General features: G+C 40.3%; 1 protein-coding gene across 8 annotated transcripts in view; it reads left to right on the top strand.

Moving 5' to 3' along the window:
- Nucleotides 1–2,538: 2,538 nt before the first annotated feature.
- The window catches only part of sipa1l1 (signal-induced proliferation-associated 1 like 1), an 85,500-nt gene continuing 61,151 nt past the window's right edge, over nucleotides 2,539–26,887 (top strand). For 6 of the 8 annotated variants that reach the window (XM_044169489.1, XM_044169488.1, XM_044169487.1 and 3 more), the window contains exon 1: nucleotides 2,540–2,821. The gene's annotated coding sequence lies outside the window, so the exon portion shown is untranslated. Of the gene's footprint in view, nucleotides 2,822–11,361; nucleotides 11,523–26,887 lie in introns of all 8 variants that reach the window. The other 2 variants (XM_044169485.1, XM_044169490.1) reach the window with 2 other exon arrangements.

Raw genomic sequence — 26,887 nt, 5'->3', positions numbered from 1 at the left:
CACCAAATAAACACTGGTGGAAAGAAACAAAGAGTAACAAAAGAGTTTCCCCTTGGGGATCACTAAAGTATTTCTGAAAGTACATGTACTCAAGTACCATACCTATGTACATTTTTAGGTACTATTACTTCACTACAGTATTTTATAACTGATTTTACACATCAAAATCTGTTTACAGGTGTTGGGGAGTAGTACTGCAGATGTGAAAAAAGTTGTATAAAGCTTTCTGTGGCTCTAGAGGGAGCTGTGCCAAGTCCGACAAATGTGGCCATGTCCAGGGAGTGGCTTGGGGTAGCATGGGCCACCCCTGAAATCTGATTGGCCACCCCAGGTGCCACCCCATGCTAAACTATGATTGGCTATCTGCCTGGTCAGAGGTGGGACCTTAGTTTGAACCAACTGTTTGACGAATGTGTTTTCTTTTGTATGTAGCCTACTTTTGGAGGTACAGTTTCTTTTTGAGGACTTAGAGAATAAAGTACAGAAGCTATATATTACATTTGTATGGTGCCACTCTGTTGTGTTGTGATTGGTAGGTCTATTTATCTATTAAATGAAAATTACGAACACAGGAATGTAAGAAACTGTGAGTTACTGTAATGTTAGTACAGTAATTAATGAGAAATGGTAAATTAATGCTATTCGGACGTGTGTGTCACACGCATACTTCATGCCACCCCTGCATAAGTCAGTGCCCATATTTGGGCCACCCCAGTCAATAATGTCTGGACACACCACTGCAATTGACTAGTAAGTAAGTTGTAATACTACTTGGTTGGGTCTGAAAACTACAAGTTTGAAATTGAAAAAAATCTGGGGGTGTGGAGTTAGAAAGAAGTGAGTTTATCAGACCACTGTAGTACGTTTATTAATACAATAGTATAATGTATAACCATAGAACACAGGGGCCATTTTGCTGCATAAAGAGTACTTTTACATTTGATAATATGCAGCTAGCTAAATCGATTACTTGAAATTAAGACTTTTCCTAACTTTATTTATATAGTCAAGTTGTGTCACTGAGATTAAAATCTCTTTTTCAAGAGTGACCTAAGAACAAGAAATCTTCATAGACAAACAGCCATGCAACTTTTATTTGTAATGGAGTATTTCTTATATGTTTATGAGTGTGTGTTTTACTACTTTTACTTCAAAAAGGTTCTGAATGCTTCTTCCACTGCTGCAAATAAATAAGAGAAATCCCAGTGTCTGAACAAACATAATTTCAGCCAATCTGAACAAGTTACAATTCCAGCCCTGCAGCAACAACTTTAAACGCCATTGAACCACCCTAACGCTGTTTAGTTGTGACTTCTGTGGAACTACTTGACATTTACCCTTGACAAACACGGGTTGAATGAATGTTTAATATCCTGTCTGTGTCATACAATAGGTTTGTGTGTTAGAGAGGTAAAATAATAACAAACGCAGCACATTCAGAGCATCTCCTTCAGTCCTGCTGAATTTGCCACTGTCAGTGTCTAGTTACTGTCATTGATGTGATTTGATTTCCTTAAATGCAGAACAAACATCTCATGTTTACGGAGCATGGTTGCATCCATTATTGGGGTCAATAGTACTGTAAGGGGCTCTGGGGTAGTTTTATTTTTGCTTCTACCTAATTATCTTGCTGCACTCATCAATACAATGGGATGTTATAAATCACAGCTGTGAAAAGCAGTGTTTTAAGCTGCTCTAATCAATGTTTGTTAACAGAGGATCAAATTAATGTGAAAGGTGTTGCTCGTAGTGACAAACCCACAAAACATTACTCAGTTCCCCTCAATTATATGGAGTGTTTTAGTGTCTTTTAGCTCACTGTTTTGGTTTTATGGCCCATAACTGTACTGTTGTGGTTCAATCTCACTGCTCTCATCAGCCACATCTCCAGCCACAGTGATTAAATAAGTTCTGATTAACCCACAGAGTGCTACATGCACAGCACCAAATGGCAGTGAAAGTCAGCAGATAGCTGGTAATGTAAGTCAAACATTTAGCAGCTAAAGTCCCATATATTTCTTGTGGAGTTGGTGGAAAACAAAACAGGGCTAAAAGGACTGAATATGGATTTTTTTAAATTAATTTTTTGTCAAGCTACATGAGGAGCTACACAGATAGCTGTGGCTTATTATGATGTCATAAATCAGTCAGCGTCATCTTGTCAAGGGACCCAGGATTCATGGTAGCACACTTTACAGCTAGCCTATATGTAGCTTCTGGTTGCCCTGTTATTTCGCTATACCTGCATGCAAAATGCAATGGATGACGCAATACCAGCTACCTGGGTTTCATCATATGCAGTGTTCATCACCACCCAAACATTCAACACAAACACCAGTTGCTTGAGGAGAAAAGCCATGGCTGAAAAGCCCATCCGATTCCGTTGCCAGAGCAACGCTCTCCCTCTCTCCCATCCTTTCAACAGCAATCTGCCCCTCCGCTCTTTTCGATCCAACTCACTGTCGTATCGCGAGACTGCGCAGTCTACTCATCTGCGAGCACGACCGCTCTGATTCGTATCGCGAGAGTAGAGCCTCTAGGAGTTGAGGGAGGCGGTGACCTCATCGTCGTCGCGAGGCGGAGCGAACCGCTGCAAGTTTGGATGAACTTCTGATTTGAACAAACCGAGAGGCGGTCGGCGGAGTGCACGGACAACAACAGACACAAAGGTGAAGAGCCCCAGAGGTTTTCTGCTACGAACTCTTTACAGCCGGTTCGTTTTATCTTTACCGGCCGTGACGGTTTTTTGTATGCCGGTGACTGACCAGCGAGAGCGTTATTTTTCCTCCCGACAGCGCCGACAAGGTGGAAATTAATAAAGGTGAGTGCGCTCCCTCCTGCGTTGGTCTTCCCACCGACACACAGGCGATATCAACACCGTTAGTTTTTGGTTAACAACAGTAGAGTTGTTAATGGTTTATTCGATATCTGTGCATGTCAGCATTTTGGTAAACGTTCATGTCATCCATACAGGGATTTCAGGTAACGCTTCGGAGAAAAAAACTACACTAAAAAGTTTAGCTAGCAGTTGGGTAATGTTAGTAACGTTACTGTCTGGTGTGTCACGGCTCATCCACCGCCTTATTTTGTAGCTAATATCTGATTTAGTTAGCTGTATTTTAACGAGCGCTGTCATCAGTCATGTCGTTAGCTAAACATGTCGATTTGTGTAGCTTTTATAGCCACCATTCAGTTAACATTTCGTCCTATGTGCCTCTCCATAAGACAAGTCACAGTTTAAAATGTAGACAACGATTCACCGTGTATCTTAAATAAACAGGAAACCTAGCAAAAGGACCATCAGATAAAGGTAATTGTTGTTTGGTTAAGTCTCTGCGTGACCGCTGTATAATTGGGATGGCTAGCTGCAGTCGCTCCTGTGGGTTTCCTGTCATTCCTCGCTGTCCATCTTTAACTTGTGACGTGATTTATTCATATCTGAGAAATTTTGTCATGCTTATAGTGAAGCAGCCTTTTTTTTTCTCAGGAGCTCTTAGTGCAAAGTCATGACTGTTGCAGTGCAATTTGTTATCATGCATTGCTGTCGTTTGTGTGGGTTGTGTGGACATTTGCAGCGTTTCGCCCAAGCTTTCTGTAAGGTGTGGATTCACAGAAATCCTTCAGAGAGGTGCGACCGTGTGTTGGTTTTTGCAGGGAAAGTTTATGAGTTTCTCTTAAAACCAGGCTTCTGGGTTATTTAAATGTTATTAATCATGCATAATCGGTTACTGAAGAAAACAATGCACACCCAGAAACTTGCAGGAAATCAACTATTAAGTTAAGGTCCAATTTCTACCCAGTGCTCTGTCAAATCCAGTGTCATTAATCAAAATGGCCGTCTGTGTAGTCTTGTCAGATTTGAGTAGTGATGTAACACTGGTGCTACATTTAAGTGATGAAGGTGCCTTAAGGCTTTGATCATCAAATGATTTAACCACAGAATGCACAAACTATATTATTTGCGTAAAACTAAGTAATGCTTTAGGTTAGTTAAGACAAGTTCCAACACTCATTAAAGTTTACTTATATGCACGTTTGTTAGTCCATGCTTGTGTCTGAGCTCTCTTCTGCCCTAATGACACCCTGCAAGGGATTTTTTATTTTAATTGGAACCCCTGTAGCTGCTCTGTCTTCTGTTATTGCTGCCATACCAACCTGTGGAGTCTTGTCCTCAGGCTACCAGCTTCAGTCCTCCAGGGGGCTCACATATATATACACACACACACACACACACACACAGAAACACACTCCTTCCTCCTTTGACAAGTCCTAAATGGACACGTCAAAGAGATCTCATCTCTATTCATCGGGTGGCCGGGGTGGGTCAAATTCTCAACTTGAAACACAACAGCAGCATTAGAGATATATTCTCTCTGAGACAGCATTTCAACTGCATTGTCTGCTTTGCTTTGGCTACTGCAGCAGCTGTGTCAAAACCCCCCAAAACTCTCATGTATTAGCAGTCAAACATCTCATGCCACCAGCCTCCCTTGTCAGTGCCAGTGAATGCCAAGGCTTAGCAGATCTGGAGGCTGTGTTGCATTTACAATATTAAGTAGGCTATTGAAATCTAGTGTGTAGGTGGAGGCGCACATGTTCTATAACACATGTAGCTGCAGAATTAAAGGGGAGGTGGGAGAAAAGAAAAATGTCAGGGTTGCTGATGAGCAGCTAAAAGATTATCAAAGGGCTTTTGGGATGTAGAGCACCTGAAACAGCTCTCTAGGTGTTCCTGGATTAAACAGTTGGAGTTGGCTAAAAACTTGTCTTCAAAAGGGCTTCAAACCTCTCGATTGTAAGTACATTAGGGGCTCTTTTTGAAGATTTCCCCAGGGCCTTAGTTAGTGCTTGCAAGCAAAATCTTTAGGTTTAAATTTGTATCAGATGCACTGTGGTCACTCTTTTAAAAATCCTCTAATGTGTAGCCTAGGCCTATCTGGAACAGGCAATGTTTTTGACAGCGCACACAGAGAGAAATCTGGCAAAATTGGGAAAAAGAGGACCATTTCAATCTCATAGCTGGCCACCTTGCACTTTCACTGTCTACATTCAGTGCATTAGCGCTGACAGGAGCTGAAAATGGGGTCTTACCTGTTTACAATCTCCCACACTAGCTTCACTATGCCCCCCCTCCCTTACCAGGCTACTTTCTTGCATCTCTGCCTTGTCCTCCCCTTCTGTCTCACTTCTGTCGCTACTTCTTTACTCTCCACCTCCCACGATTCCCTCCTCCCATCACTGACATAGCCTTTTCCTCTCGTCTTGCTTCCTTCCTGTTGTGGAAAGCATGCCAGGACTCTGACATTCTCATCATTTCTGTCCACATCCCTCACCTTATCTCCCCTTCTCTCTTTCTCCCATTCCTCCTCCCTCCCCCTTGTCTTCATTTTCTCCTTTTCTCCGTGTTTCTGTCTCCCTCCTTTTCCTCTCTCTCACACTGCATGCTGGAGATTGGAATGTGATTTCCCTCAGCTTAAGGTCTTGGGGTGGGCTGTCTCTTGAGAGATACCAGAGCAAGAAATACACGTTAACAGTGAATAGATCACACTGCAGGGCAGAATGATTTAATAAAACTACTAGGGCCCTTTTTCCTGCATAGAGAATTTAAATGTGGCCTTCTCACTCAAATGCTGTGCAGATTTTTATCGTAACCTGAACATAACACCTATTTCTTCTTCTTTTTTTTTTTTTTTTTTGCCTAATAGCGTTGTGTTAAATGCATCACTGGCAACAGCAGAATCACTCCAGGATGGCTCTAGGATGCTACGCTAGCTATTTAGCACTGCCCATTATAAGCATAATTCTCACTACAAACAAGATGTGGTATATTTGCCAGGTCTGACAGTAGACAGAATACAGAAATTCTGATGGAAGTGAGCCAGCGTACTGGTGTTATGGATCAACTAGGGTCCCTCTCAAGTGGTGACTTTTTTTGTGAACAAATTGGTGGTTGCCTGTTGTGAAGACTGGAAGATAAAAAACTGAGGGAAAATGCAGAATAAAAATGGAGAATGGGTATTCTAGTTTTGCATATACATTTCATGCAGCCACCTGTCTTGAATGATAATACAGCAAGATGAACTTGTAACCATTCTAGTAATTCAACAGATAGTTGGGCATGTCTAGCTATTTTGCTAAGATTACAAAATCCAGAAAGTATTTTTAAATATTTTATCCTTGATGACTTGAGTGCAGCGTTGTTGTAAAGCCTAGGTCTGTGTACTTGGATGCATTTGAAGTGCAAGCCAGCATATTGTTTTCACTTAATAAACAGACCTTGCGGTATTTTCTCTGATATGTGAAATTGCATATCTCTTTTGATCCATGGTCTTTTGCAGAGGATAAATCGGAAACCCTGTTGAGGCTTTCAGTTGGCTATGTCAGGGCCTTTCATAGCAGCCAGACAAGGAAAGAGAGGGCAGAAGCAGTTAATTTTAGCCATTCCACCTGAGGTGCGGGGACTTAAAAGCAAAATTTTCCCTGCATCGAATCCCTTTCTCCATTTTCTCCTCTCTGGCTGGTGAAATAACTTCCTAATTAGTGCTGTAAGAGTGGATTATAGCACATGAAAGCAGCATGGATTATAAAAAAAGCTCAGATTTCAGTTGTGACAGATGAGCAAAAAATCTATAAAAACATCATGGAACAATGACTAGGCAGGCTAATCCATGCAGAAGTAAACAGAAGGAACATACTGTACAGATGGAGAGCCCTGAGAGAGCGAACAACCTAGATATTATGAGAACAATACTTAAATGCTTTCAGCATTATCTAGTAGGGGTGTAACGGTACACAAAATTCATGGTTCGATATATACCTCGGTTTTAGGGTCACAGTTCAATATGTACCTTGGATTTAGGGTCAGGGTTCGATATGTACCTTGGATTTAGGGTCAGGGTTCGATATGTACCTCGGATTTAGGGTCACGGTTCGGTAAGTTTTCGGTACAGCAGGGAAAACAAAATAATTTAGTTTTGTAATTTATTTTGAAAAATAAACAATCAACAGTGGCTCATTGGCCCTGATTCTTACTGTAACAGTTAATGCACTCAAATACAGTCATGTCAGTAATGCTTCATTGTAAAACCTTTGATAATTCCTGAACAACTGCAGCTTGCGCTGGTTTATACAGGGCTGTCACAATGGACTGACTAAAATGCACACGTGATGACACACTATAGCAGGACTCAAGCACTTTGACCATATGCTTAAATTCTGTATTCTCTATGACCCATACACTGTATATATAGACCAAATATGGTCGCATACCTGCAGCGATTAACAATCCTATAGTATTAGTTATTACGAATCTGCAGTGAGAGGCTGCCTGAATGCTGTGGGGAGATGGACTCGCCTTCCAGTCTGGTTTTGTCTCGTTCACACACATTCGGGTGATGCAGTCGTAAATGACATAATTGAAGTGTTTCCACAGACATACCCGACTTTAGCGTCTCCACCCTCCCTTGCCGGGGAGGTTGAGGTACAGAGTCACGGTCTTAACCTGCAGCTTCGAGCGCCAAAGTCCTTTCACACGAGTGAAAACGCCGACAATGCCAAACTGTAGTGGCAATTCTGCAGAATAAAGAAACACTCAAGGCACCCACTTGTCTTTCTGTAAGTTTACTTCAAACGTCTGCAGACGGACTCACAGCAGCAAAACATACATCAGTTTAATCTGCTATGAATGAGTACAGATGGAAAGGAGCATCAGTTATTTATCCAGTCTTCAGGGTCAGGCTCCTCGGCCCGGGGAGAAGAGTGTCCCTGAAGTCTGGACATAAGTCAGTAGCATGTTTTATAGTTCCATATCATCATTATCAATGAACTGTTCTCATCACGCAGTCCAAACAATTATACACAGATCAAGTATTGACGCCAAACAGTTATGTGCCTGGTACACACTATGTACCAGGTCCACAAAATGTCATATGTATATGTGTGATATCAGAGAGTCCTGTGTATGTTATACAATCATGCAGTCTGTTTTTTCTTTCCATTACAGCTCCCATACAGTGAATCTAAATGTCAGGGAAGATCCACCAGCTCTGGTCTCTCATTTATGTTTACCATTCACAGGCAGCAACACTATATGAACTTGACTAACCTGGCTAACCGGGCTAAGCTGATGAGCATGCTACAGCTGATAGACAGCAACTGGTGCTTTGCCAAAACATTTTGGGTAAAACTCGTGCTCTAGAATTTCTGTTCCGTGGGTGCGAGTAGTCAACATAAACAGACTATTTTGACAGTAATAGTTTGGGTCACAGGGCGTACCAATCCGAGGCAGTTGCATACCGAACCGAACGTCCTGTACCGAACGGTTCTGGACAAATACACGTACACGCTTAGACCCCTATTCGCTAGCAATCAACTCTCACCATAGTACTTTTAGAAGGGTGGACAATTAACACCAGACAACAATCAAATGCTAAAACCTAAACTTTTGCACAAAGATGGAAAGATTATGCACTCTATGTGGCTATTTTGGACAACTTCAACAGTAGTCCATTAAGGATGCACCAATCCAATATTTTTCTCTCCTGATACAGATTCCGACACCTCAACTCAGGGTATCTGATGCGAGCACCGATAAGAGTAAATTTAGATATTTCCAAATTCTAATCCAAAAGTGGCTTGTATTAAAAATATGAAATACTAATGCTAGTCTATTAAAGCCGATTAAAGACAATTAACAATATTGGGAACCCTCTGCCCAAGCAGGTTGATATTAGCCAAACCTTTACTTTTGGAACTAGGCAGAATCCAAGTTACATTACCCTTCAACTTATTTTATGTGTGTAGACCCAAAATACTTTACAATTATCAATGAGATTGATTGCAATCCTGCTGCAGAACATCTAGTCACCCTACTTCTGTTTTTTCCTTCATGTGGCCTTCTTAGACCCCTTTTAGATCAATGCATTGATCCAGAATGAACCAGTGTTTGAGATTGATGTGAATGGTTCAGCACATATTCCATCTGGCTTTGTGATTTTGCTCCTGGCCAGGGATTTAATGTAACACTGCTCAGCGTTGGGTAAACACATCAAACAGTAAATGTAGATAATAAATATTGGATTACTATGCTATAAAATTATTGCATGATTATTATAACCTTGTTGTAGTCATTGGTGGCAACTAGCCTAAAGCTCTTTTTAATCTGTGAAATGCTCAAACATGCTTGTAAAGTGTACGCTGTTGCGTTAACTTAATATATTTATAAAAAAAAAAGAAACTAAATGCTATGGAGTTCCACCACTTTGCCTGCACTATCACTGCCGTAAATATCCAGTGCTTTTATACAAAGTTGAGTGTGATTCTGTGATTTACTTGTAATTTGTTATAGTTTGTAAAATGGGTAGAACAACAACAACAACGTGGCATCTGTCTGGTTTGAAAAGTCATGTGCAGGTGGAACATGGTGTTCATTAATCTGCATCAAAAATGTGTTTGTGTGTGAAATAGACTACTGTCTCAGGATGTCATCAACTCTTCCTCTGTTTGACTCCATGATGACATCGCAAGAACAAGACAGTGCACAAGAACTGTAAATCTTATCCCCAAACATGTATAGGAGCATTGCAGAAATTCCCACCAACTGCCTTGCCATCTGTTTCCAAGCAGACAGAGCTCTCAAATTTCTGTCTTGCTGGATGACTAAAAGGATGTTGCTACTGTTGGCTGCCTGGGCTGGTATTGGTGATAGAAGTGCTTTTCTGACCCTGTTGGATTTGTTAATTGCTGCTGTCTCTCCTGTGCCATTTTGGGAAAATTAGTGAGTGTGTGAAGCTGCAACCTGAAATTCATTTTATTTACTTATTATTTTTTAACCTGAAATTTAACACTCAAGATGTGATTTGATTGTCAGTCTGGAACCAGATTGAATTTCTCGTTCAACTTGAGTTTATTGGCCTAAGAATTAATATTTGGTAACTTGAGCTTATTCTCCATCCGTTTTGTCCATTGGTCTGGCTAACAAGAACAGGAAAGAGGAAATAAAATACTTAAAAGGAGTTTTTTTAGACTTGTTAGAATCCGGATGTGTTACCCACATGGATTTAGTCACTACATACTGTTTTGTACAGGATGAACTGTTTTGCCTGACAGTGAAGCACCAACCTGAAAGACATGCATGTCGTGTGACAGAACATAATGCACCATTAATTCTAATACACAAATGATCCTCTACCCGTTACCAAACATGCTTTAGTCATTCTGGATTGCTCATCGTGGTTTGACACAAGCTAGGCTGTACCCACAGCTCTACATGAAAAACACCACAGTGTTAACTTCAATATCTTTGGGGGAGTTCAGTCGTTTAACCAAATGTGTTGCGGAAGAGTTAACATTTCACATCTTTAGGACGTATAATCAATGACTGGCCAATGTTTGGGATAATTAAAGGAAAATAGAAAGATCATCAGTCTTGCTCTTGACAGTTCACAGCAACAGTCAGTATAAATTCAAACAGCTGAAACCATGGCAGCAATGTCAAATAGTCCACCACATCGCACACAGAATTCAAGTCCATCTAAACTGATTGGTAAATTGGCGCCAGGAGCAAAATCTGGAGCCAAACCATCATACTATCTCAGTTAACAGTAATGCCTTCAAGTGGGGAAATCTTCAGCCAGATAGGTATACATTTTTGCTTTGTAAGATACTGAGTGAAGAATAATATGAGAGATGAAAGATAATGAATAATGTTTTGCAATTTTGCAAAGGACATTATATTAAGTGATTAAAGCACTTTTATTATGTGATGAGGAGGCTCTGTAATTGGAAGTTTTAGCCAAGTTTTAGGTCTGTACTAAAAAACACGTTGCCTGTCTGGATAATATGATTTGTAGGCCGGGGCATCTCTGTAGCACCACAATGCTTCATTTATAATGGTATGGTGACACATTTTTCCTTTATCAAAAAATTGCAGCTTGTGTGATTTGGATATTGCACTTGGCCATATTGTGATTTTGATAATATTTCAATTAGTTGTTCAGCCCTTGCTAACATTCTGTCCAGAACAATCCAGTTACCATGGAGTATGGCTAATTTTTATCACCCATATCCCCCTGGAACATCTGACCCATCCTCATGTTGGCATCCAAGCATCCAAAAATAAGATCATCCTCTTGAATTACTGATTAATATATTCATACAAGATTAGTATGATCAGGCAACCTCAGAGCTTCTTGAAATAAAGAAGGAAAATTCAGTCTGGGTTTGGTTTTACTTTTCAGTCAGTTAATAGTTAGGTTCTGACAAACTTGTAGATGTTTAACAGGTTGTGTCTGTAGTTTGTAAAAGAGGCTAATGGCCAAATATGCCATTTCTTTAACAGACTTTTCTCATATGCTGCTGTAGGGAAGCCTCCTCTGACGACAGTCACACAAGTAGGGGAAACAATCACGGGATTAAAGGAAGGCATATCCTGGTCATTGTTCATCACTGCTGGATGGAGTCGCCTCTCTGATCTAAAGGAAACTGTTACTACTTAAAGTTGGGAAAGCTGTCATCTGTTTGTAGTAAGTTTTCTTTTTTGATCAAATGAAATCTATACTACATGCAGAGTATAAAACTCAAAGCAAGCTTTGAGCAAGCTTTGAAGCAGCTGCCAACTTTATGTGATAAAGAAGATATGAGGGATTTTGTGTTCTTCTGTGTCATACCACACATTGCAGCTCTGCCATGGTGGTTCAGAGAGAAAATCTGGCTTTAAAGTCAAGGCTTTTTAGTTGTCTCCCATCCTTAAAATTGATTCATTAAGTGTGCTGTAATTGACATTCTCTGTGATTTGACTGTCAGTTTGAGTTCTCTTCCTTGGCTGTAATGCCCAACTGAGCATCAACAAACCAAACAGATAATCTTGTGGCCATGTTGATGTTTCTGGTAATGCAGCTGCTTGGGAAGGGTTATGTTCAGATACTGAAACATACATTTCAGGTAGAGATGTGGTTTAGTACTCAAGATACTTTAAAATGTCAGTTAAAAGGCAATCTGTCAAAAGCTCATAATATGTGGACAGTTTTTAAAGAAAGATTTAGCTTTAAGAAAAACAAAGTTTATAGAAGGCTCTGTTGGTACTATTTCTTGCTTTCCTTAAAAAACAAATGCTCCTTATCCTCTCTCCTGGAGCCATTATACTGTATACTACCTGAGTATAACTCTAAAAAATACAGAAAAAGATTGCTTACAACTATAATTACCTTAGTGGATTAATGTTGCCCTGTGATAGATTGGTGATCAGACCAGGGTGTAGTGTTAAAACTTAAGTATTTCTCTATAACATTTAATATTTGACAAAATAAGCAACAGTCAAAGTTAAGTTGCAAAAAAACATCTTAAGTTATTAGTTACCATGAGTTTAATACTCAAAAACTGATGAAGCTAAGCTGCAGGACTGTGTTGGTGTGGTTTGATCACATTTGATTGACAGTGCTGGCAACATAAGCCTCTAAGTATATGTTCTATCACATATCTATGAATTGGCCTTTTAACTTACCCCATTATGCACTGAATATTTTGTGAGTGCACAGTAAAGGCTCCAGCCTCCTACGTCCTTGACCAGACTGGATAGATGGATGTTTCTTGCATGAGCTGAGCCGTTACAAGTTTGCTAACAGTGATTCCTGTCCTGGTTTTCTACCAACTACTGTCTGACGGTGGGTGGTGGTTTCATGTCTGTGTGTATAATGTTTGTGTAGCAATATCTAGTTCAGTTTAAAGCATATCTACTATTTAGCTGAACACACTGGTGTAAAAGTCTTATTGTACAAAACAGCATGGATCTGGATTAAAGATTGCTGTAAGAAAAGTTGCATTTAATAAACAGTCAAGGAAAAATTAGGCTATATGCATATTCAGTGCATTTTCATTGATGTCATTTCACTAAGAAAAGTTGAATAAGGCTCTAGCACTCGCTCATTGTGCCAGGGAGAAAAGAGCTCTGGTGGATCCTCGTAATGAAAGACATCTTGCATGGGTTTGTGGGTTCCATGGAGGTCCTGGATTGTGCCAGGGGAGGTAAACAGATAAATCCATCTTGATGTACTGAAAGCAGCAACAGCTTTTGGCTGAACCCTTAACAGTCTTCCTGCTTTGCAGATCTACATGCTGACACAAAGCCAGTGATAATGCTGAAAGTAGTAAATTCCTCACTGATACTTGTTAGGAGCTGGATATGATGCTCATTTTTAGAACATTTAACCGATTAATGTTTGGCATTTTGATTGATAAATTATTTAAACGATTAATATATTATTGAAGTTACTGATGAATTTTCTGTTAATCAACTAATTGATTCATCTGCTTATTCTGTTGATTCCAGTTCCTATTCCACAGACAGACATAAACTAGGCTGGAAGATCGGACTGGCTCAAGTGGACCTGTAGAAACCAAAAACCAGAAAACTGAGGCCATAATGCCCAGGCTTACAACATCTGGCTTGCAGGTGGTAGAAGCAGAAACCAAAACAGGAAAGTGGCCTGTCATGATCTGTAGTGCTCACTGCAAGCTTTCTGCTCACTGTGCTCATCCAAGAAGGGAAGTGTTTTGGCATGTAAGGTGATGGCCTTGCAAGCCAGAGTGGATTTTCCATTCTTGGGTTTAATAGATTTCAGGTTCATGGTTCAATGTTTAGTAAAAGTACATCAGTCTGTCACTGGGTTCATCCCATCATGCTTTTAGCTGAGCCATGGGTGTACAATGGTATGCAGTGGAATGTGTGAGAATGCTGTGTGTACACAATAGGGATGACCTCATTGTTTTCAGCTTCATCTGAGCTCAACATGCTGAAGAACAATGAAATCTACGTTCCACACTACCCCAACCTCCCCCTCCTTACACTGTGTATGTGTGTGTTTATGTCCCCATCTCTGAGGTGTGTATTTACCTTCTAGTTTACAGAGGTTCTTAAAATATTTACCCAGGGCTGAACTAGTTAATGATTATTTAGACAAGCAGAATTGGAAGTGTTGGGCTACACACACTGGGGCATATTGTTGCAGAGAAACCAACTCCAATGGGCTTTGTTCCCGGTGTCAGTTAGTGAATGTAGTCCTAACCTCGCTGACCCTCTGTAGGCTAGAGGGTGAACTTTTGCTCAGATAGCCTGTAAACTGAAGGAAAATCAAATTTATGCTTTAATTTCCAATCACAAAGACTTGCTGAGTGAAGATGGCCTGTATTATTGTGGGTTTTTTTATGTAGACTAAAATGGTTAGAGCTGAAACAATTAGTTGATTTTAATCTGTTAGGCTAGTTGAAAAAATAATTGTCCAAAAATGCCAAACCTTCTGGGTTTAGCTGCTTTTCTTTGTCATATAGTAAACTAAATATATTTGGGTTTTGGACTGTTGGTCTTCAAAATGCAGACTGTTGGTCAGCAATTTGAAGACGTCATGTTAAGCTCTGAGAAATTGTGATGTATTGTGTATGATTTATTAAGAAAATTATCCGTAGACTAATTGATAATGAAAATAATTGTAAGTTGCAGCCCTTTTCTCTTTTTATCAAATTTATTGTTACTTCTGTGTTCACCAGACCAGCTTTTTTGTCTTTCAAATTGTCACCTACCAGTAACTGCTGTTATCCCTCAATCATGCTAAAATACTCTTCAGTCCGGGAGCAAGTGATGGTGGCCTTGTCAATCAGAAAACCTCACTTGCAGACTCTGCTCTCCTCCTCTCACACCTGTTTCCTCTGCATCTCTCCTTATCACCATAAACTCAGACTGTTGCTGCCTTGTTACCCAGTCACTCAAATTGAGCGGGCGGGAGTATGACGTTGGAGTGCTTTAAATGGTCATCGGAGGCGATTTACCACAAAGCGTTTTGATCCATTCCAGTGGCGTTCTGACAACTTCTAGCTAATGCCTCCGCTGGGTCTCTACAGCTGTGAGGAGGAAAGCTCGATCAGTGGTTTATGGAAGTGAGACGTGTGAGCTTTAGCAAGCTGCTGTTTTTCATTAAGAAGCAACTGGCGCATGGGAGGGAAGTTGACAGCCCTAGCGGTACTTTCTAATGACAGCAGGCCAGTTTAGAAGTAAAGCGTCTTCAATGATGGCCCACAGGGTTGTTTTTAATGAAGTGATTGCCTGAAGCCCTTTAACATCTCATAAAGCACTTGGGGTAAATGGCCACGGTTGAGGAGAGGGTGAAATGAAGGGACTCACTTCAGCCTGCCTTCCTTATTTTCTGTATTTTGTGGTCTCATCACTGACATACTGGTTTGAAAGAAGAGGCCTTTTTTGACCCAATTATATTTGCAGTCAGTGAGTTAGTGAACAGACCTTCACAAAATAACCCTAACTAACTAACCTGTCAGGGGGATACTATTGCTCCATGAATTCAAATGCTAAAGTTTGTGCCTGTGTGTTGGATTATGTCAATGATTGTAAGAGGGCAGGTGTAGAGATATAATGAGATATCAGATGACTTGAATTGCGCGATTGTAGTTGGATATCACAGTCTGTACCCGAGATGAGAAAAGTATCTAGAGGGTTGTAACTCAAAACACCACTGGTCCTCATTGCTTCCTGATATGAGATTTAATAAGCTAATGTTGCCAGGCAACGGGTGCAATTCCACTTTTGGCAAGTATTGCTTAGTAACAAAATTTGTTTCCAAGGAGTAAAGGCAGAATCACTGGTGGGATCAATGATGGATATAACCCTGAAATATAATCACCTGTTTTAGGAATTTAAAGCAGTTACTGTGTGTGGGGTGGGGTGGGGACTCTGAACACAATAAGCCGCTAGCCAAATGTTGTTGTTTGGCCTAACACTGGACAGTATTTCTCTTTGCATGGGCTTCATCTTAAACTTTTGTGTTTTCCAAAGCTGAATCCTCTACAAATATCCCCACAGGTTCTGTCAGTACTGAAGCACTCTTGTCTCACAATGCACCTCTGCTTGCAAATGGCCAGTGGGTAGTGGGAGGCAGAGTAGGAGGAGAGGGGTAGTATGAACAGGGCCTGCGGGGGTGGTGCTGCGTTACATAATATCAGATGAACCCAGCTGTGCTGTGTTGTTTAGCCCATGGGTGAAGTGGTGCCAGCCAAGCAGACTGATGTGTCCACCTGCGCTCATCAGAGTAGGTTCATGGGGGAGTACAGGTCAATGAACAGATTGACACTGAACAGACTAATCACATGTAGTCTGCGTGGATCAGAGGCAAATTAAAATGGGCAAAACATAAAACAGCAGCACCAGCATCTCTTCCGGCACTGTGTTGCCATGACAGCACAGTTGTTGTGTCGTCAGAAACCTTGGAGCGTAATGATAATGCTGGGTTCTAACAACGGTAATTGGAAGCCATTTTTCTATTTTTACAACTAAAGCTTCTTCCTGTAGTGCTCTCTTATCCCTACAGCCACTTGTCAGTGGAGCAATGCATCAAAAAGAAATATCCTTTCATCATGTGCTGTAGAAACGTCACTTTACACTAGTTAGTACCAATGCACACTATCTTCTCCCCTCGTGTTGGCAATGTGTTACACAGTGATTGTGGACAGGAACTTCTGTGAAGACTCAGTTACTGTTAATATCCCCAGCCTGCTGGTGTGTTTTTTTTGGCAGACTCTGCAAGCAGCATAAAGCTTGAATAAAGACTGAATAATAGACTACAGGTGTCTTCCAGGAAGGGGCCTATCACCCTGCCAGCTCTATTTAGAAAAAGCCTGTATCAGAGTCACTATCATTAAAAGCTCATCATGTTGCCCTTCCAGACCTCTGTAATTAAAGGAAGAGGCGTCTGTGTTTTATCTTGAAGTCTTTGTCTCTGATATAGCATTATAGCAAGACACACAGACAAACCGATGTTATCTTGCATGTACCATTTAATAGAAGTTTGTTTTGAGCAAATACAGGCTGAAACCCACACAAAACTGTCAAACTCCTTTATGTGCTTCAGCCATTAAGAATTGAAAGAAATGTCAGCAGTGCTACTGGCTGTGATCTATTTGTGTAGTATAGCAATCTGTGTTGCGTTATATCCAAAGGAAATGTCCAAACTAAAAAAATATTAGGCTCAGCTCTGGACATGTTCATCTCCAGTGTAAGCTTTGACTTCATGTATCTATTTCTGGTGTGCCTGTTGTATTGATGAAAATGTAATTGGGGAAAAAGTGAAAATTTTAAAGGTTGCCAATAGGTTATCACATTTCTTTTATACCAATGGCAACTCGACACACTGGAATTTGAGGTTAAGCACACTATATTATAATAAATAATAAAATAAATAAAAAAAAATATATATTTCTCTGTTTCGAGTGTGCACTACATTTAAGAGAAAAAATGGGACCACACAGACAGGACTCAGGCTCAGGGCCTGGAGTGATTGATGGATAGATAAAACCGTGCAGCAACAATTTGTTAAGCACTGCCTGAAAACACACAGCAGGAACTTGTCTTCTATTGGCTTTTCTCCGCCCAGCCTCTACTGACTTTAACCATTTTGGCCACTCTAACAGGGTCCGATGGGAGCATAGTGGCGATTGGAAGGCACCTTCTGGGTTTCCTGTGCAAAAGTTTGTACTTTTGTCTCTGTGCACCCAAAGCTGTCCTCACAGCTCTGATTCAGTCCTCAAATGAGAGGGATAAATAGAAGAGGTGGGGCACAGAGGGAGATTGAGTGAGAGAGTGAGATGCCCACAGACATTACATAGAGATACATGGATAGATAATGAGAACTAGATGGCAAGAAGACGGGGGTAGAGATGAGGCAGAGAGGTAGAGATAGGGAGGGGAAGGAAGATAGATGAAAGAGAAATAGTTGAGGTTAGGCAGGTAAAAATAGAGAAGTAAAAGGAAATGAAAAGACACTTGATCTGTACTGGGGAAAATGTCAGAGGGTAGAGAGAAATACTAGTAGAGCAGTAGAGGTTTTAGACTGATGAGGGAGAGGGAAGGAAAGGTGAACCTCAAGAAGATCCAGCTCCCACATTTAATTGTTTTGTTTTGCCAGGAAAAGCCCCAGATGCCTGTAGTCAAGCAACGGCTTGACCCTTTCTTTGGTTATGAGCTGTGGGGCTGAGGGCACTGCACAGAAAGCTTAGTGGTAGGCCTTTTATTCAAAAGCCTTTTCTCTGTTTTGCCCCTTTGGGAGGTGCAAATGCTCACATCTGTCAAAGTGTCACAAGGCTTGCTGTCTGCAGCCCTATCCTCCTCTCCTCCCATCCCTTATAACAGCTATAACCCAGGAACCCCTGCACACTTTTTCTCACGGCCATTAAACATACACTTCAATCTGCCTCCTCATCTTGTGACTGATGCCCTCACAGCCATTTGCCTCTCAGCTGGTTTAGGCCTAATCGAACAAGTGCAGATTTTCTACCTCAGTGGTCTCCAACCATGTGTCTTTTGAGAGTCGTATTAATGCATAGTTGCATTCATGCACCACCAAATCACCTGATTAGTGATTAATTGTCCTTTTTGAATCAGCTGCCATTGAGTTTGGTTGGAATAAAAACTACATACACATGGCTTTCTTAAGATGGTTTGGGATCACTACTGTGTAGTCTCATGGTGCATGCATGGTTTATCAAACTAAAGCTAGATATGGTATAGTATCCATTTTTACACGTGTATCTATCTTTCAGAATGTTAAAAAAAATCTGTAATATTTGCCAAACTTGATGTGAGACATGGTTGTGAAGATTTTTGTTAAAAGACCCACCTTTAGTTAAGCACATAAACAAGATAAGTTATGTATTTAAGGCAAGAATTATACCACAGCCAAACAGCCAGTCCTGTGGATGCCCCGGAGTGTGGCTGTAATGCCTTTTCTAAAATTAACTACCCACAAGGCCAGTTTGACATGCCCTGTTTTGAACTGGCCATTGTGCCCTTAAAATGAAATTGCGGATTTCCTAATTTAAAACTACATGTGATGCAGCAAATAAACTCACATTTCCCAGTGTCTCTGTCCTCACTCTGGACATCAACAGTAGCACAGATTTCTCCCACTCCCTCAGATATAGCTATGTTAATGTAAACAATAAACATCAACAGCTAACCCGCTAGCTAACATTAGCTAACAATTAACATTATGTGATAAGCACAAACAGCTAAACACTGTACAGTGTAAGTATTAATACACATGGGTTTGAAAGTTTACCAGGATATTGATGTATAGTGTTCACTAACTACGAACATACATAGATCTGAACTGTTGCTACTTTTTCAGCGCGATGCCACTAAAGGAGCGCATATATGGTGTTTTTCCCTGATAGTGCTAACGTTACATTGTGAACAAAATATCTGTGGTGAAAATTGGACTGCACATATACCTCTCCAGTACCAAACAGGAAGCAGCAAAGCGGGTAGTAAATTTGGTAACAGCTGAAAAAACTCACATACTCAAATACTCTCTCTCTCTCTCTCTCTCTCTCTCTCTCTCTCTCTCTCTCTCTCTCTCTCTCTCTCTCTCTCTCTCTCTCTCTCTCTCTCTCTCTCTCTCTCTCTCTCTCTCTCTCACACACACACATACACACACACTATGGACAGTGAATTAACAGTGGGATGAGTCAGTGTTTCGGCGTGTGTCTGATCCACCAATCAGCACGTATTTTAGTGAGAAATCTTAATTTTTGAAATGGTTCGCATCTCATTTCCACGGTCCTCCCACTAAAGTAGTACAGCTAACCAACAGAGGCTGGTAGCCAGTTGAGTCATTTTTGTGAATGCTTCTATGATCTCAGACTCAAATGTTAATAGTTGCATGGGTGTTGAAACTTGTTTAGATTAATTTTGATCACCTGTAGCCTATTTATAGACTTTATTTTATCATTAAAATATTACATTAGCAATTTACAATTGTTCACATTTTACAAATCAATCAGACAGTGTGGAAAAGTAAAAAATTCAGTGTACAGTATAAGTAAACTCAGTCCTGTGTTTCAATATATACTGACTCCTAATTGTTGATTATATCCATCATACAATGCAATTATCACTTATTGTCATTGCACCATTGGTTTTGGCCTTGGTGCCCTACATTTTGGCTGCGATGCCCCAATAAATTTGTATTTATTAAATGCCAAAGTGGCTTTGCCCTAAAAATTACTTAATTCCAGGCCTGTATATTGCGCTGTACCTTTTATGGGTTTGGCTTAAATTAATTTTAACTTTAAATGTAGAACTACACCAGCAATGAAAGAGCTCTCTTTCTGTTTGTCAAAACATGGAGATTTGTTTATGCTTTTATTTACCATTGACCGCTCTCTCCACTGTTAAGTTGATCGGTTAACTTAAGCTGTCCGCCCACAGAACTCGTCAGACATTGTTTGTGGCTTTGCCTGTTTATGATGCTACCTGGGACTATGTCTGGTGCTTTCAGATTGTTTCGAGTGTCAGCACAACAAAGAGCAGAGTGAGAACAAGACTGGGCTAATTGCTGTAAGTACTGGGCTTGTGTCTTCAGATGTCAGGATTAAAAGCTTGAGCGTACACTTTCGTCTCTCTCCCTCTTTTATTTACCTTGATGTTATTAGAGCTGCATTTTTTCCCTTAGTCTTGTTTAGGAGCTGGTTGGTAAATTGCTACACATCTCTGACTAGCATTGACTCAGATTTCCTGACTTATGTATATGTCCTATGAAATAAAATACTTGCAGACAAATGAAGTTAATAATACTTCATTTGATTCAAAATAGTATCATAGAAATCACATCATATTGTTAAGAAACACGGAATTAGATCCATTTGCAAAGATGAGTTCTCTGGCTGTCAATTACATACAGCTTCATTTGTTATTTTATTTTTATATATATATATATATATAGTCTGCAGGCTGACTGACAGATTGTTATTAAATATATTTTTATATAAATAGAGTTTTTTTTTATTTGGGGAAGGGGGGAAGGGGTTCATGCTCCACCTGGACAGACACATTGAACTGACACATACACATAGACACATACTGAAGGCAGTACCCGGCTTGACCCTATCTTTGTAATGAAACTGTTTTCGGTTGCTGTAACTTGAAATATTGCTGGGGTCAACATGCATAATAGATCTCAAAGTCCTATTTCGTCACACTTAGGGAAGGGCCAGAGAATTCAGCTGAACCAAACTTTTAAATCCAAGCAGACATACAAGGTCATTTTGAGCAAAAAATTGCTGTTTTGTTTTTTATTTACACACTAGAGGAATTTTGTGGGAAAAGTCACATGTGTTAACATCATATGCCAACTTAGAATCTGATTATGTGTACACAATTGTACACAATTAGTGTGTAGGTCCTCTTTAACTAATTAAGCTTTGTTTGGCCCAGAAGCAGCAGCGACACACTAAAAGCAGTGCGTCGGAAAGCTTAGACTTAGGCCCCATTCTCAGAACTGTCACCTTTTTCACTGGAGTTTACAGGCCTGCATATCACTCAGTAGTTGGTAAAAAGATTACCAACTACAAGGATTTCTAGTCAACAACACCTTGGAGATACTTCTCCAAGTGTCAGGAGAAATGTAGTGGGGCGAAATAAGAGGAAAGAGTCTTTACGGTGACTTGGCTGTGCCATGGCTACCTCTGCCACTGCAGTTGTTTATAGTGTGAACGCTAGTAAAGAAAAGATCGAGTGAAGAAACAAACAAAAAAAAAACAGCATGTTTTTGTTGTCAGGCTGTTGTGGGCTGGAGTTTTATGAGCTTTGAGGCTGGGGATGTGGTAGCAGTGATTTATAGCTTTCATTATCAACATTTTACCACACTGTTGGATCCCAATAGACAACACACACACACACACACAAACACGCACACACTTGAGATAACTGTAGAGGCTTGTACTTCGCCAGATTGTGGTGAGACAGAGGTATTGAACAACTTGAACGTTTTCTAAGGTGCATCATTGACCACAGTGATTAAATGTTAATGCTGCTTCATGGCTGTATCAGGAGGTGAGGTACAGGGGGGGTTTTGAGACCCAGCACACACACAGACTCATGGACACACACACAGATACACACACTTCCTTGGCTACTTGAATCTTGGATATTTTTCCTTTTCTGTGCTCACTGAAGTGCAGATACATAGCAGTCTGGAGACGGGGGAGAAGTGGAGAGAACGGAAAGGTTTTACCAGTTGAACTTGTGAACTCAAGGAGGGAAAGAAGTGTAGAGTCCCAACTTAACATTTTCTTTTCTGTCTCACTTTGTCCTATTTATATTTCTATCTGTAGCACTTTCTTTGGCTTTCAACCACTCTTTATACTCAGATTTAGCCTGTTCTTCTGGATAACACTATTCTTCCTCTCTCCACCTCACCTTCTTCTCTCTTTCCGTGTCTCTTGCTTGTGGACTTCAGCTCTGGTGTGATTTACAGTCGAAGGAGAGGATCTGCTACTTTGGTCATGCTTTTCTTCCTTGCCACATTTTCTCAGTTCCCCTTTATGCACAGATGATTCCCAGGCTTCTTCAGACACACATGCTTTCTCCTTCTTCCTTTATTTTCCTCCTTTTTCTTCTTCCTCCTCTGTCCTTAATTCTTCTCATCTTTTTGGCTTCATGGCAGTGATACTTGGCCAAAAAAGCAAACACGTCGCTGCCATGGCACTTGAAAGTCCTCTCCTCAATACTCTTGTGATTAACATTAATTCTCTCAATAGGCTTTTAGTATGTTGACTTGTGGAAAATCACACAAAGTTGCATAGACATTCACATGCAAACAGTCATAAGCACACACTTCTGATGACTATTACCATGATGATAGTAAGTCGGAGGCTTTTGTGGCCGTTGGGTGAACTCCTCCTGGCAAGTCGGTAGCTTCACGAATAGCTTGGCCCGTCAAAGCTCACTGGCCGCCGGTGCAAGCTAACACACACGCCAGGTTTCGCTGAATAGCAGCAGCAGCAGCTAAAAGCAGGCCTAATCCAGGCTCCACTCTGAAGAAGGTTTAACCGACAAATAGATTTGATACAGTGGCTCCGCCAGCATGTATCCCTGTTTTCCAAAGGGTTGAAGAGTGTGGGAGAGGAAAACTGAAGCTTATGTCCCCATGACTGAGGAATGTGAAAAGCAGGCAGCTGAGACTTGATAGAGAACTGTGGCCAAAACAATGAAGATAGGTTTAGAATGGGCAGAAAGTGAGGATAGGTGGCAAAGAAACAAAGCTGCTTATGCTGGCTTGTGGTGGGTTTGAAATGGCTTTGACATGGAATCCACAGAGAATTTGATGCACTATGAGTTTCTGCAAGTTCTCTGATCTTCCCCATACACCTTCATGTGGTTTATACAATATGCTATTTCACTCCCTCTATGTACCACGTCGTACCCCACACTTTATCGACTCACTCCTGTAATGTGGGTTATTCTCTTAGTATGGGGTGTGGGGCTGATATTTTTTATGGGCCATTTAAAAAAAAAAAAAAAAAAAAAAAAAAAAAGGTGTTGATTTTACATCAGTGCAGTTTTTCTTTTCACAGTCTTGGCATTTGTAAAGCATTGCCAGCTGAGGATTAGAGGCCAGGCTTAGGTAGAGTGGGTTGTATAAGAAGTACTTAAAAGGTGCTAATTATTCTTCCAGGTTAAATGCTTCTTGTCAACTAGTTAGGAAGTGAAAACCTAATGGCACACGTGGCAACACAAATTTGTGTCTGAGAAATGGGTTACAATGGCAAGTTTTTGCAAGCATATTTTGGTCGAGCGTAATTCATATCAATTGAATTCTTTGTGAAAGAATACAAAAGCCAATAGTCAGGATCATTAATTCCCCCTTGTCTGTTCTGCAAGAGGCACAGGCTTTCATCAGTCTCCATGATTGGACCAGAATAGGAAAAAGTGTGTCATTGTGAGGAAGGTTATTTCCAGTCTCTCATGTCATCTATCTTTTGTTCCTCGGAGCCCCTGACAGTATTCTTTTGAAAAGACTGGTATGGTGAAATTATGACACACCCTAGGTCAGCCTGGCAACCATTTAATAGTGTCCAAGTGCAAGAAACATTGTTCAAAATACACAACGTATAGAGATTTATCTCTTGATGTCTGGATGAAGGAACTGAACCTTTGCCAAATACAGCTATATAAATATTGAATGTTTTCCAAAAGCATTGTGTCTTAAATTTCCACATTCCTCAAATATTTGCCATTGTGTATCGTTACAATGTTCTTTTTTTAATTGTTGAAGTCAACAAATCCCCTAAAAAAAAAGACCAAAACTAACTAACTAACTAACTATGAATTTATCCTAATAATTACCTGTGAAAGCCAAAGCCTGATACAGCTTATCGCTTTGTGGTCCAAAACTATTAAAAACACACAAATGAGCCACACCATTGCACTAGGTGATATGTTCCTTCATTACAATGAACTACAGTGCCTATTGTAGTTAATTTTGAGTCAATGCCTCATACATTGTCCAGGTGCCATAACTATTCATTAAAGCACAAAATATGTGTTAATCCGCAACTGAAAAGAGTGCCCAACAAATGTTGCTGTCCTATAAAAACAAATTTTAAAAGAAATTGGGATAAAATCCTTTTGAATTCTTTGGTGTTTTCAGTGTGGTTCCCAATATGGATTTGGTCCTCGACTGGGAGGAGCCATGGCCATCAGTAGCTGCCTGGAAAGAGAGCTAGCTCCTTAAATCCCCTTCTGCTTTCTTGTGCGCCCTGCCAGACATCTGGACATTGTCTGTTTTACGACCTGCAACTTGAGCTAATGCTCTGTCTGAATCCAGTATACCACAGCATGATTTGTATTGTGAAGCTGTCTCCTAAAAAATCTTGCCAAGGTACACATTCTTCTTAATCAGTTTTTTTTTTTGGTCATATTGGGTTTTGTTTTATAGCCAAGGCTAATGGATGGAACATGCTTCAAATCTACAGTAAGAATGCATAATAGTAGGGAAATCAACAGTTGGTCTTGTAAACTTAACATTTATGGAATGTTTTGCAGATTGAATTTGACATTGGTACTTGACTTTACCAGGCGGACATAATCTCTTAATCCAAGGAAATGTGTAGCTGAGAGGCCAGAATGTGTTTCATAATCAGTTACAAACAAAAGCTGATTTTGAAAATTACAGCTGACTTGTCAAGGAGCCCTCACACTTTGCTGTTTGACAGACTTAGAGATGTGTCTGTTTTGTTTTATATGTTTTAATTTCAAAGTACAGTAAGCTGTCCTATGCCTCGCTCCAGGAGCTGGTGTAAAAGCATCTGGAGAAGCATGTGGCTTTGGCCTAAGATGTGAACTATCCTGCCAGCCCACACTATGGCTTTACCAGCTCTGACCTGTTTTGCCCTTGTCATTTTCTCCCTTGCTCCTTTTCTCTCTGTTCTCCAAAACCTGCATTTCCTTCTCATTTATCTGTCATCTAGGGCTGCCGCGAGTAGTCAACGTAATCAATGACGATCAATATTTTTAACCAACGCATGGTTTTTCATTATTTTTCTTCAATATCTTCAATAGTAATGCTGCATCATAACAACAGCGTGGAGGTGCGGTCATGTTTATTTATGCTTTAGAACATAACCGCTGTGAAACAATCACGCTCCCTCTCCTTATTCCTTCTCTATGTCGCTCGACCACCGCTGTCTCTCTCTCTTTCTCAAACAAATGAACACAAACCAAAGGACGCTTCTTGGTATCGCTATTTTTCAGCATAGACTGCAAGCCAGGCACAGACGTCGAAGCTGGGTACACGAAATAAACCAGGCAAAGACACAACTGGGAGAGTATCATAGTTTGCTCCATGAACTGGTTTACCGACTGGAGCTGGTAGACCGGTCTGATCGCCAGATTGACCACCGCAACGTTTCTGAAACCATAGTGTTGTCTATTTATTAGTAAAGAGAGCTTTTTAATATCTTTTATCCTTGTAGCTGATTAATACAAAGCCATAAAGTCATCTGCCTGCTACCACAGAAATTCCATTGAATAAGTGTTTGAGAATATGTTTAGGTTAGAATCTGGCCTTATTTTACGTTGACTGACAATGCCAGTGTGTGTGTTTTTATTTTTATCATGTTGGAGTTGCCCGTTTTAAACCTACAGTTTTGCACTTTAATATGTAAACCTTTGTTTACATTTTGTTTTGTGCTGCATTATACAATGACATACAGTTATACAGTTAATAAAATGAACTGGTATATTTTTTTTAAATTGATTAATCTGTAAAATAGTCGATAGATTAATCGATAGAAAAATAGTAGTTAGTAGCAGCCCTACTGTCATCTGTTTGCCCTCTCTTTGAAACTCTTCTGATTTCTTGTATCTTAACTTTCCCCTCTCATAGCATTCTGCAGATTTTAGACAAGCTTTGTCTGGATCATTTCAATTCTCTTCCTGATCAGCCTCCAGTCACAGTATTGGTCATAGCTGCAGTTCCCTGTACTTCCCCGGACAAACCTGACTGGATTATGCAGTTGCTTTAAAGCTCTAATTCCATTGCATTTCTAAGAATAAATTATTGCTTACAATTAGTTTATATAAAAAAAAAAATCATTGGATTCTATTTAGGTCGTCTAGCTTGCTGAGCAACCAGCTCTTCAGAATCACAGACAGTATTTTGGATTTTCTTATGAACTCTGGAATAAAGTTGTCAAAACTGGAATCTATGGTTTCACATTTAACTCCCCTGTGCCACAGACTGAGGCCACACTTTATAAATGTGTTGAAACAGGGCTCACGATCATTAACTAGTAATATTAACAGAGCATGACTAATGGACAAGTTCCTGTGAGAGTGTAGCCTTGCTAAGCCAATCGAAGTTAGACCCTGCAGAAGCAGTCATCACCAATGTACCAGCGGATAAGTGGTGGGGTGGAACGAAAGATTGTCCACTTAGTTACTGTACTGTATGTCTCATTCAAGTTTGTATGCTCATTCCCATTGCATTTTTTCTTATTATCTCCTAAAAATGTGGGTCATGTATGTGAAAGTCAGAAAACGTCTAAAAGG

Source organism: Siniperca chuatsi, linkage group LG16, assembly GCF_020085105.1.
Source record: "Siniperca chuatsi isolate FFG_IHB_CAS linkage group LG16, ASM2008510v1, whole genome shotgun sequence".
Taxonomy (NCBI): domain Eukaryota; kingdom Metazoa; phylum Chordata; class Actinopteri; order Centrarchiformes; family Sinipercidae; genus Siniperca; species Siniperca chuatsi.
The sequence above is the reverse complement of the archived record's forward strand: the minus strand, read 5'-3'. Positions and strand labels throughout refer to the sequence as shown.